This window comes from Chiroxiphia lanceolata, chromosome 1 (genome assembly GCF_009829145.1).
Source record: "Chiroxiphia lanceolata isolate bChiLan1 chromosome 1, bChiLan1.pri, whole genome shotgun sequence".
NCBI lineage: Eukaryota > Metazoa > Chordata > Aves > Passeriformes > Pipridae > Chiroxiphia > Chiroxiphia lanceolata.
The window spans coordinates 84,163,087-84,176,494 of NC_045637.1; the positions used below are offsets into that span (position 1 = coordinate 84,163,087).

The 13,408-nt window shown below is 41.6% G+C and overlaps 1 protein-coding gene across 1 annotated transcript in view; it reads left to right on the top strand.

Moving 5' to 3' along the window:
• The first annotated feature begins 557 nt into the window (after positions 1-557).
• Positions 558-13,408, top strand: part of CDH20 (cadherin 20) — a 122,454-nt gene continuing 109,603 nt past the window's right edge. Inside the window, exon 1 of the mRNA XM_032699678.1 lies at positions 558-853. The gene's annotated coding sequence lies outside the window, so the exon portion shown is untranslated. The remainder of the gene's footprint in view (positions 854-13,408) is intronic.

Consider the following 13,408-nt stretch of genomic DNA (forward strand, 5'->3'; position numbering starts at 1 on the left):
ATGCCTTGTGCTGCCGCTGCCTTTGCTGCTGTTGTTCTGTGGATGGGGAATATTTCAGCAAGCCTGGCAGCTTTTATGAACACTAAAATGATCTTTAGAAGTGGATGTAAAAGCCCTTTATTGTTTGGTTGTTTTTCCAAAGTCTTACACAAATCCTTCAGGAAACTGTACTGTTCGACCTCGTAGAAGTAGTTCTGACATTAGTCTCAGGATGTTTATTAACTAAAATCGAGCCTGCTAAAGAAATTCAGCTTTCATCTCCGTACCCTTTTTTCTTAAATAAAGGAATGCTTGGTCCCTCTGGTGTGACTTTTGGTCTACCTCAGCAGCCCATTCTCTGGCAGCCCGTCTGATGATCCTCCCCAGATGTAACCAGCCCCGCAGAAGGGAGACACGGGGCTGCTCTTCCACAGCCGGGGAGCTGCGTGGGACCCCGGGGGCAACAGCTGGGGAGGGGGGTTCCCCGGGAAGGAGGGCGGGAGGGGGGGCGGCGCAGGAGGGCGCAGCTCCCCGGCACCAATCGCCTCTCGCAAGTCCCCGCAGTAGCGTCGGACCTGCCGCGATATCCACGGGCAGCCGAGCCAGGGGCAGAGGTGGCCACTGCCAGCGAGGGCAGCTCCGGGGAGCGGAGTGGCCTCGAGGCTCCCTCCTCCTCCTCCTTCTCCTCCTCCTCTACCGCGCAGCCCCGCGCAGCCCCCCCAGCCCAGCCTCCCTCCGCAGCCAGAGGCAGGAGCGAGCGGTAGCTCCCTCCGCGGCAGCGGAACAGGGGGCGCGGTGATGTGAGGAGCGCACCCGGCGGAGGAGGGAAGTCCCGTCGCCAGGAAGGCAGCCGGGAGCTCCTCCACGCTGCAAGGTAACCGGACCTCTCCCTCGCGGACTTTTCCTTCTGTTTTTTTGGTTTTGTTTTGTTTTGTTTTGTTTTTTTTTCATTTTCCTCTCTTTCCCCTCCCCTTTTTCTTGTCTCTTTATTTTTGTTTCTTTTATTTCTTTCTTCTTTTTCCCCATTCCTTTTATCTATTTATTTATTTATTTATTTATTTATTTCTTCTCCTTTACTTTTTCTTCTTTTTCTTCTGAGGGTTTTGGATTTTTTTTTTTAATTTTAGTTGTTCCTTTTATTATTTTTTTCTCCTTTCCCCGACTCCCTAGCTGTCCAACCACAGTCAGAGGGCGAGGAGGAGGCGGTAGGGAACGGAGCGAGCCCACACCGGGTCGCTCTGGAGTTTGCCTGGGACAGTCTTCCCCCGCTGTCTGCAGGTGCACTGCCAGGCGGGCAGAGCCGAGCAGAGCCGGGCAGGGCCGGGCAGAGAAGGGCACGGAGCGTCCCGGCGGCGCGGCTGCCCGTCGGGAACCGGGAGCAGGTCGGAGAGACAGAGAGGGGGCAGAAGGAGACGCCGGGGGCACGGAGCAGCTCCCTCCAAGTTTCCTGGGGCGGAGAAGCCGGGGAGCAGCCTCGGGGATTTCTGCAGAACGAGAAAACCCTATGGGCATGTGTGGATGCTATGCAGCAGGAGACAGAAACTATCCCCCCCGCCCCCTCACCGTGGTTCCCGAGGAAGAAGCGCCCCCCCCACACCCACTCTGGGGGGTGTCCGGGGGCTCCGGGGCTCGGCGGGCGCTGCGGGAGCGGCGCGGAGGGGTGCGGGGTAAATGGTACATGTTAAAAGATACGGAAGGAAGAGACCCAGTGGCTGGGACATAAATCAGGCAGAATATATGGGGAGTTGATGAGAATAGGTCTTTTCACCCTTAAAAAAAAATAGCTACTTTGGAAGAAAAAGAGGAGGCTGATTATTGGCATCCAGCTCTGAAACCCAGGCAGCTGATGCTGAAGGGAGCCAAAGGGAGCAGTTCTTCTTGGTTTAAAAACAGCAAGACAGTCTCTGCCAAAGATTGCTGTAAACACTGAATAAAGATTTCATTGTGGCATGGTGTGACTGGAATAATTAGGCAGTTAATTGTTCATTCTGATCTTAAAGTGCAGTAATCAGTCGTGCACAGTAGGAAAAATACGGGGGAAAGGGAGGAAGAATAGCAATAGGAAAATGATCGGAAAATGTATCACTTTTTCCTATTCTGCAGGTTTTTGGGGTTTTTTTTAATGTGGGTTGCTTTTGTGTGTGTGTGTGTGTGTGTGTGTGAGACTGGGAGCACGTGGGTCCCGGTATATTTAGATAGACAACACCTTTGTAAAGCTGGGGTGTAACTGTGCTTTTGCTGCCACTGTGTCAACATCATTTTGGGCTGGACCAAATCAAGTTATGAGACTTAAAGAAATCCTATTTTATGGAAATGAAATCTGAAGATGCCTGGAGAATGAACATCTTAACTAGATTGACTAATACCAATTAATGCATTTTACTTATGTGTGCACTTTATTGCCAGCTCAGCAGGGATGAAAGCTAATGGTGCCAGCTTTTGTGCTGCTCTAAGACATTTCTCAAGCAGGCACACAAGGCTTTAATGGTAAACTGTTTTGAGTTCTTAACACTGTGATTGTGTTCTCGTTCCACTCAAGTTTCTTGCAGCGGTGACTCTTGTGGCAATCTAATGAAATGATCTCTTGTTATTCTGTGTTAGCTATTCCCTGTGACACAGCAGGAAGTTACAACCTGTGTGTGTTTGTACTGAGGTGGTGATAAGTTGTTGAGCAAGATGCACTTACAAGTGATAGAATATGACTTTCTGATGTTAACTGGAAGATGGTACCCTAGGCAAAAAATGTTTTGCTTTCCTATACAGCATGTTTTTTCCATACATATATATATATATGTATACACACACATACATTCTTGCTAAAGAAGAATTATTGTGAATTAACTCTCAAAAGGGATAGAAAGATGTTATGTTTAAAAATAAAATTAAAAAAAAACTTTAAAAGCAGTCCATAGTCATTTAAGCAAAGTAAAAAAATTGCTCATAGTGAAATTGTAAAGGAAAAGTCTCATCCTTTGTATAACTTCCTTGACTTTAGAATAGGTATGTTAAAGACTTATTTGGCTGGTAGACAGCTATGTAGCCTGCCCATTCATCGTAAATATATAAATAAACATACTGGAATTGGGCAAGATTTTAAAATTAATTCAGTTAAGTATAATTTCTATCTCTGCACATGCAGAAATCTAGGAGCTACCCATCACAGAAAAAAAAGGGGGGGAGGTTTTATTTGACTCTGAAAAGCAAAGCAACTTGTTATATTTTGTTGAAGCTGCATTTGTTGAAGGTTTTGACCTGCATTTTCTGAGATTTCTGTGGAAAAACAAGAGGAGAAAACATGAAGCATGTTGTTCCTCTAACATTCCACAACTAATATAAAACACTGCTGTCTTTGCTGAGGTCTTAGAGTTTAGAAGAGCAAGGACAGAATGATAGCTCCAGAATTTTGTCAAAAGTGGTGGTAAAAACATCTCTTAACAACTGGGCATGAAAGGGCCAACGGTAAGATTCACTTTACAAGCATTTTTATTAAGCTGTAGAATGTGCTTTCCCCTACTACAGTGATACTCAGTATTCTGTCTGTGAAGAGTATTCCTGATTTAATAGCAAGCTGTATTGAAAGAATGTCTTCAAGACATTTACTTACTGGTACAGTCTATTGAGGGATATTGGTAACTTTACTTGCACCAGTGTACTCTGAGAAACCTAAGAATGTTCTACTCTTCTTACAGAAATCCAAAAAGTGTAGTGACAAATGATCATGTAAGATACTCTGCTCAGGTTTCTGCTTGCAATGTTCTATCAGGGAATGTTTCCAAACATTTGCATAGTGTACCCCTTGCACAAATGCCATGTTAAACTGTAAAATAATTTGAAGAGCAATAAAAAGATTTTGAGAGGAGTCTGAAGTGCAAGTGGCTCCTCATTTCTAATAAATGGATTGAATGGTAATAAAATGGATTGAAAACACACTTTGGTCATCACAGTAAGTTAGGTAAGAGGACATTCTTGCATTGTTATAACATGTTTTGCAAAATACACAGAGGATTATACACTTTTATTCAAGGCAAATATATTCCATCAAATTGTAGTTAAATCCTGGATACTGTCTTATATCTAAAAGTTGTTTGAAATGCATAGTACATCTTCATAATAAAATTGCATTGTCACAGACACAATTGTTATTCATAACAAGTAGTCTCACAAACAGATTCCATTCCTTTAAGTATTGAGTCTCAGTCAGGCCAATTATGACTAAATTACTGCATGTTCTCTGCTGTATCAACTAATTAAAGGGTAATTAATAAAATGATAATTTCATTCCATGGCGATGTCTACATCTGGTTGTCATAGCAGAGATTGTTTGACATATGGTTAAATGGTCAGATACTACGTTGTATGAATGCAGCATTTGCACAGAACACCTGGCAAGCCAGAGGAATTTTAACCCTTAAGACATGAATTTCAAGAATCTGTGTCAATGTGTTATTAGACTGGTTTGCTTATTCTCTCCTCCTTCTTCTTACACCTTTAAGAAAATTTAGTTCTCCAAGTTAATTTAAGTAACTCTCTTGGGATGCTGGAAGAGTGGGTAGATGACTTGAGATATTAGATTGGAAATGAAAGATAAAATAGTACTGACTTGTCTGTGGGAAATAAAATAGGTGGTTCTAAATTAACTTCTGAGAAGAGACACTCCATTGGTTCTTGTATTACTGGAAGCTTCCCCTTCAAGAAAAATCAGGCTGAAATTAGCATGGAGACAAAATTATCTTTTTTTTCCTAGATACAGTTGCATGCCAGGAGTAAGACTGAGATTGTGGTCACAATAACATGTGAAAATCTGCATTGCAGCCTTTCCTCACTGTACATGTCACATGTAGATAAAACAAAACTTATCTTCTCAAGGACAGTTACCATAGAATTCACACATGCTAAAGAAATGAAACAATATTCTGTAAAGTCAACAGATTATATGAATAAACAATTCTCCTGTAGGTAGCTGATGTACAAAATAACATGGACATACTCTGAAGTATCAGTGGTTGAAATTTTCAGGACAGTCCATACATAAGATTTTATACATAGCTTAAAGGAATATACCTTAAACCTCATTGCCTTGAAAAATTTCAACCTGTGCTGTTTCAAAGTACACAATAGATTGTATTTCTGCCCTTTAAAATCTTAAACTCTAAGTAGTGATACTTTAACATGAGTTAAATGACAGTTTCTTATCTATACTGGGTCAAGATGAATCCCTCATAAAACTAAGAAAAAGAAATGAAGTAACAGGCATAATGTTGTCCTTCTCTTTGGGATAAAAAAATGCTTAAAAAGAGGAAAATAGCTAGAGCTTTTTCACAAACAGAGTAAAGTAAAAAGGATGTAGTAAACGGCAGAAGACATGAAAGTCTGTCTTTTCCCATGAAAACGACCCTCAGTGAACAGTTTCCCCAGTGAATAGTCAGGGTTGCTCATCACCTCGTGTGGTCAGGTGCAGAGCATGGCTGGTGGTGGTTATAAAGCGCTGTTTGTCCATCTCTCTGAGAGCCTGAGTCCTGCTTCTTGAGAATTTCCAAGCACATGGGTCCATCTCATTTTCATTCTACTCATGTAGCTCATTAACACCTGGAAAATCTTTTATAGCGTTTAACTACATCAGATGCACTGTCCGGCACATGTTTTCTTAATAGGGCTTTCACTGTGGTATTGTCAAAGAGCCCTTATGTCACAGCTGGGAACATGAATCTGTCATGTCAGTACTGTACCTTGGTTTAGACAGTAATAGTGTATGAGCGTGTTTTATGGAGTAGCCGAACATGCCCATATACTGTGTTAGCAGGGAAGAATGTGGAGCTTGTTCTCCTAAATAAAGATTCAGGCTGGTGCTAGTAGAGTACTTTGTACCGTTTAAACACTGCTGCCTCTAAGGCATTGCACTTACAGAAAGGGAAGTTTGAGGCAAGCAAGACACGTCTTAGTATTTTAGTGGTGCGACGCTCCTAGTTAACGATATGTCATCATTTACATTTCAGTAGGAAAAAATTTGCCAGAGGTTTATAACTCAACAGAAACAACCAGAAGTTGATATGAAAGTCCTTACCCTGGGAATATTTGTTTTTAAAACAAGTTTGATTAAATATATTTGGCAATATAAGGCGAAGGGGAAGAGAAGTAAATGTTTTCTAATTCCATATGGTTTTTGTGCCCATTAGATCACTGTAAAACCCAGCTTTAAATAGATTACTTTGTAGCTCTGTAATCAGAATGCCTTGGGTAATTAAAAAAAGCATAGAACTATGAAAACTGACAGCAACACATGTATAAGACCTACTTTTTTCAGAGGAATTTTTAACATACTTACATACATTTCATCTGCAAGCTAAACACTTAAAATTCACCAGCTACAACACTACCAACTGTGTCATGATGGCATTCCAAAAGATAGAACCCCCATTTGAAGAATTTTTGCAGACTTGAAAAACCATAACTGTCATGAAAGAGTTGAATGGGGTCCTCATTGGAAGACTGAATGGATGAAAAGAGCATTTCGTGCATTTACAGGCGGTTCTAATAATTTTTAAATTACTTCTTTTGCTTTGAAAAACATAAGTATAATTCACATGCTAAGAAATAAATTCAAGGTTTACTACCAAATGTATTCTGTATGTTTAAAGTGTTTGTCTGAGATGGTTTTTGTAACAGCTCTTCAAAAGCCTGAGCATGCAAGCGTTGATACTCTAAACCATAACCAGTCCAAGCTTAAGCTGGAGTCAGAGAAACATGGAAGTGTTTGGGTTACAGGACTGCCTTCTCAATTTCCTTCTTGATTTTCTCCTTTTTGCCTTTGTGTCATCTCCTGGTTTTTCTAGAAGTGACAGCATTGAGATGCTCTTGTGGGCCCATGCCATTAGTTTACGTCCATGTCCTCACCAAAGAGGGAAAGAATAGAGCTGGCTAGCGTGCCATGGGGCCCCTGGGGAGAACATGTGAATTTATTTCTCAGTAAGATCTTTCTGTATATTATTATACTTTTTTCAGAAGGACTGATGCCCTTCATGCTTTTGTGTAGATACCCAATGGAGTAAGCACTCACTGAATAGTGGAGGGTTTGCCCTGCTGAACTATGCAGCCCTTGACAGCATAGCCCAAGAGGTGCTAAAGGTTTTCAAGTTGAGACCACACCAGGGCTTAATTCTTCTACGTGATTCCTTTTAGCAAATCAAAGGTAAAAAATGAGTAATTGTAATTGTGGTGTGTTGACCCTGGCTGGACCCAGGTGCCCATCAAAGCCACTCTATCCCTCCCCTCAGCTGAACAGGGAAGAGAAAATACAATGAAAATACAGGTCAAGGTAAAGACAGGGGGTATTGCTCACCAATTACCATCACAACAGACCTGACTTGGGAAAATTAGTTTATTACACAGCCCTTCTCCCCAGACTGAACGTCACTTCCAATTTCTCTACCTCCCAGTGGCACAGGGGGATGGGGAACTGGGGTTCTGGTCAGTTCATCACACATTGCCTCTGTCTCTCCTCCCTCCTCAGGAGGAGGACTCCTCACACTCTTCCCCTGCTCCAGCATGGAGTCACTCCCACAGGAGACAGTCCTCCACAAACTTCTCTGACGTGGGCTGCAGTTCTTCACAAACTGCTCCATTGTGGATGCCCTGCCACACCAAAAGTCCTGCCACCATGGGCTGCCTTCAGCATGGGCTCCTCTCTCCATGAGTCAGTAGGTTCTGACAGGAATCTGCCCCAGGGTGGGCTTCCTATTGAGGTCACAGCCTCCTTCAGGCATCCACTTGCTTTGATATGGGGTCTTCCAGGGGTTGTGGGTGGATCTGTGATCCACCATGGATCTCCACAGGCTGCAGGGGGACAGCCTGTTTTCACCACGGTCTTCACCACGGGCTAGGGGGAATCTCTGCTCTGATGCTTGGAGCACTTCCTCCCCCCCCTTCCTCGCTGATCTTGGTGTTAGCAGGGCTATTTCTCTCACATATTCTCCCTCTCCTCTCTGGCTGCTGCTGCACAGGGTTTTTTTCTCCTGTTCTTAAATATGTTATCACAGAGGTGCTGCCAACGTTGTCGATGGGCTCAGCCTTGGCCAGCCGTGGGGCCATCATGGAGCTGCCTGGCATTGGTTCTCTCAGACATAGGGGAAGCTTCTGACAGCTTCTCACATAAAGCATCCCTGTCCCCCCCCCCCCCCACCAAAACCTTGTCATGCAAACCCAATAGAGTAATTAACCTTTGTACGTGCCTAGGTATTGTGAGACACTGCTAAGAGCCCTTGCAATATGTCACTTTGTTACAGCAAAGAAAGTTAAGGATTGAGGCAAAGGCTTAACTATAAATTTTTTTGCCTGTATGAGTTTAATTTAGAGTTGCAGTCATGATGTTACATAAATTAAAATAGCAGTAGTAGATCACTAGTTGGCAAGTCTCTTAAGAATAATATAGCTACTTCACCAGATTATGGAGTACTTTCTGTGTGCTTAGCCCATTGCTGAAATTAGTCTATTTTTTAATTTTAAGATACTTTTGAAGAGGATAGAAGTGCTTTAACAGATGAAATTCTGATGATACTCTCTGAGAATTAGGAGACTTACTTCTCGAAGTGGGAGCTTCCTTAATGAAAAGAAGTGTTTCTCTTCAAATAAAATTTGAAGTTTTGCCCCAAGCATCCTCCAATCCATGCACAATCTGGAGGACATTAACTGTTCAAGTAAATATTAGGTATTGCTTGACCTGTAGGTATAATATAAAAAGGTTTCAGAACAAAAATGTGTTTTTAAAGAAGAGTAGAGAAATGAGGAGGAAATCAGCAATCCTCATCAAGGACTTGTGAAGGGCAGACAAATGCCTTCCCAGAAAGGGAGGTAAGGGAGAACTGTGTATCAGTGGTGTCTATTTTAGTTGGACACTCAGTTTCTTTCAGTGTCAGAAGAGGGCTGCATGCATCAGCCAACTAGTGTCTTATACCCTGAGTGAGCCACTGCACTGTCTCCTTCAGAAAGTGATATGGAAATGTACAGTCACCATGCAAACAATTAGGAGTGCCTGCTCCTCATGATCATCTCTCTACTGCAAGGAGCGAGCACAAGCTGGTTAATTTATTCTAATAGCAAGGCTAAACATCTTTTCTGGACACCCAGTGGAGCTCCTGTCAAATGACTAGTGCATGTCCTTGGTAATGACAAGGGGAAGAGCTACCAGGCCTACTGGAAAGGTAGCAGTCAACTATTGATATTATCAGACTAGCACTGTGGCCCACAGCCTTGTACATTCTGGTGACCCTCCTCAGGAGAAAGAGCCACAAGAAGCTGATCTGGTGGAACAAGCTCCACACTAAACATTTGCAACGGAGGAGGCACATAGGCACAGTGCTGTAAGGAAGAGCTGAAATCAACTTTCAAGCAGATGACAGGAGAGGATCTGTCAAAGCAGCCTTCAAGAGGACAGAGAGCATGCTGAGAGAAAATGATGATAATAGCAACAAAACCTTGCCGAGACTGAACAGAGGAAGAAGCTGCAGGAGGGCAAGAAACCAGAGGATTTATATAGTGAAGCAGACAGAAAGAAATGACAAATGTCTTCATAAAATAACAGAGACAAAAAAAGACAGCTCTGATTGGTAGCAAGTGTAGAATTTGGCTCTGTCTTGGAAACAGACTAATACGAAAAGAAGTCAAATATACCTTTCCACAGGGTTGTAAATGAGCATGGCAAAAAGCACAGGAGTCTGTGGTAACAGATAGAGATTGGAATAATAGCATCTGGATACCACAGTAAGTCTCTGGGATGAGTAGAGGACGTTGGAGGGGGGTTGTAAAAAAAAAAAATCAGATTCCTAGATTTGCATGTGGTTTCAGGTTATAGCTCATCAATATGCCAAGAGGAAGGCGTCTATCAGCAATGTGTTGTAGATATTAGGGCTATATACCAAATGGAACTATTGTACAAAAATGTTGGACTGAATCATGGCTAAACCTTTTTTGTGTAGTATAGTCTTGGAAAAGGCTAAATCCTTGTTAAGGTGAGTTCAGCTCCACCACTAAGGGCACTCTGTAAACCATGCCGTGGTTGAGGATCCACTCTACTAAGTGGGTCAGTGCTGACTGTTGTCCATGGTACAACTCAGCATGAAGTGCAGGATGAAGAAACTGGATGCTGGATTCAAATGAGAGATAATGGCCAAAAAAAAAAGAAAAAGGAAAAAAAAAAACAGGTCAACAATGAGCTGTCAGCTTCTACTTCTCTATTTCCCTTGTCTGTTTGGCCCATTGTAGCTCTTTAAGTGCCTTCTTGCTTGCTATCCTGCTGGGCAATGAAAGGAGCTCCCATTAAAGACTAATTTGTGTTACAACCTGCTAAATATGTGACTATTAGTGAGGCAATGAATCAACCATGGCTAACAGTAGTGATACCGAGTATAGGTAATAACTTTTCCCTACTACTATTAGCTATCTCCATCTCATTCATTTGTTTCTCACCTTTGGGAGAAAGTGCTTCATTACATCACCTCTGTAATCCCTTACTGGGCTGTATAAGCGTTTATGCATAACAAACATATATAATGATGTGTGGCATGTAGGTGTTAATTTTTTACCACAAATTCCTAGCCTCAAAAAATGCATTCTGACTAAAATCTGTTGCCACTTTAATCCTATTGCAAATCAACCCTTTGACTATGAAGCCCTTGTTTTGTTGAAACATCAATAATTATAGTATCAAAAATAAATTATAACGTGTTCTGTTTTCTTCTTCATATGTCAATTTAGTAAAACATCAGTAAAATGCTCATAGATAACCATTTGACATTGGGGTTTTATGCAATTTGTTCTCTTTCTTGTTTCTGAGTGTTTCAGTGTTAATACCTCTGCAGTGGGCAGAAAGTAATTGTCCCAGCAGTAAATGGATAAGAGTTTTGAAACTACTATAGGATCTGGACACTTAAGTTCCCATTATTTTTAATGACCACTGAACATCTAAATTCCCTATGTAGTTACAGTTACCTACCAAATTGTCCTTAAAGAGTTGGTGGACCAAAACTGTTTTTATTCTGAGATGAATTACCTTCTTTTCTCCAGGAACTTAACAAGTTATTTATTAAAGAGGCAATTACCAAATGTCATAACATATTTGACTTACTGGCTGTAAATACCCGATCTATCAACCACTACCTACATTTAAAGGCATTTTTCTGTCTATTGGTCTTTCTTTGGCCTCTTTAGGAACAATCTAGAGGAGACTGAACCACCTAACTTCTGATTTAAAATATCATCCTATGGAGGCTAATTGTTTTATTGGGAGACCCTCTGCACTACCAGGTTCCAGGAGAGTTAGAAGAAAGTCTGTTTTCTTTGTTAAAGATTGGTGTCTTCTCTGGCTAAAGAGATGTCTTCCGTTCTGTATGCTCATGGGCTATTCAGACACGTCTGAAATCATTGCTTTGATGAACTTCTTTCTGTGATAATTTACTCATCAGGGTACCATTTCACATCAGTCTGTTAGCTGAAGAATATTTACGTGATGTAGTGAGGTAGAATACAAATTAAGAGATGTATTTTATACTTAAATTTTTCTTATCTGATTTGCTTTGCTGTACAGATTAAGACCAGTCAAAAAGCATACCCCCACTGTGCAACCCTACCTCCAACATAAGTTTAGTAACAGTCATACAGTTTTCCTTTTGTGCTAACCATCTCCTTAAGGATGAGAAACACAGGGTAAAATAATGATGCATAATTGAATGTTCAGCATTAGAAAATTTCTCATCAATGAAAAAAGGGTAGAAAGTGGGTTTTTTTGAAAGCTTAATATTACATGAAAGTATTTAGAATGGAGATAATATCAGCAAATTTCAAAGGAGGCTACGTTTGCAAATTCTGTCCATATTGACCAATAAACAATTTATGGAGAGAACACAAACAAAGCGTTAGAATATTTTAAGATCATAGCTTCTGACAAGTATACTTTATTTATGACTTTGCAGTACAATCTTCTCCAGTAATGTTTACAGGAAGTAAAAAGGGAAAGGGGGAAGAGGCAGTGTTCACAGTGTTTTATCCTCTTGTCCTCTGCCATGTGTGGGGTATTGTCAACATCATTGAGATAACCTCAATATTCCTGTCTCAAAAAAATGGAACTAGAAAAATCACAGATGTGACATTAAATGTTTAAGGAAAAGGACTGCAAAGAATGGTGCTGCTTTATCTGAAACTTGGGCAGAACTGGTACCAATAGATGAGAGCTGCAGGCACAGCCAAGTGAATCTGAATGAAAAAGGAGGCAGAGATGGAGTGGGAAAAGTATCCAGCCTTAGCACAACTGCTGTTACTGTTAGACACCCTATTGGCAAAGCCAAAGGTTCAGAATCTAATGGGATTATATGTCTAGATAAGAGAAATGTTTGAGTTTAGTTCCTATTCTCCTGATAGAACAGCTTTTGTCCCCACAGTGGATTTGAATGCTTGAAGAAATGCACTGGGTTTAGGTTTCTGAAACTGAAGCACCATTTCAAAATCATCATGTTTTAGAAGAAAACCAAAGCCTTTAGAAAATTCTCAAACAAAAGAGCTGTCAGAGTGATCACATTTAGGAATTAAGAGGTCAAGATTTTCTTTTATGTCTCTCAAAGTCACAAGGAAGAGCCTTGATCTGGAACCTTTTTCTGGAAAATGTTGAAGTTCATATGTTTCCGGTAAAAAAAAAAAAAAAAAAAATTGCTGTTTTTACTTGAAGGAGAATGCATCCAGAAAACCAAAATTTTGCTGAACACATTCTGACTAATGGACTAAAAACACAAGGCAGAGTGAAAGTAGAACAAGCCCAGAGAACAGTGTGGGCCATATAGGAAGAAGGTGTGAGAGAAGCTAAACGCTGGAGTCAGCCCCCTACTTCCCAACCCTGTACCATGAATTTGCTGTTCCAATTCATCATCTGTTTTCCTCTTTTCAAACTAGGCCAGAGTTTCTGAGATATGGGCTGCAATCCAGGGGTCAGGAGGGCAGCAGCCTTCCTTGCTTTGGACACTCACCACTGATGCCACGTGTGCAAAGCTGAGGGCAGGTGTAAACCTTGATATAACAGGCATCCCTTTGGACATCTCGACATCTTGGGATGAGGCTGTCACACCACCCCATAGTCAAGAAGGGCTCCCTTTCTGAGGAGACCCTCTACTGTCAGAGCACCATCTCCTAGGGCAGCACTGCTTCCGGCCCACTGCTGAAGAGACAGCAGGGTAAAAAACCTAGAGTAGAAATAATAAGGAGGGCCTTAACAATATCTTCTGCTTTAGAAGATACCATGACAGTGTTGGTTAACTAGGCAAGTGTGCCTCTAACAAACCCATCGAGCTTGATAAATGGTTCTCTATTAATATCCTAATTTTGCTGGATCAGATGAGCCGCTTTTGGAGTTCAGAGGCAGAAAAAGACTGCTTGAAAGATGGCTCTTACAAGA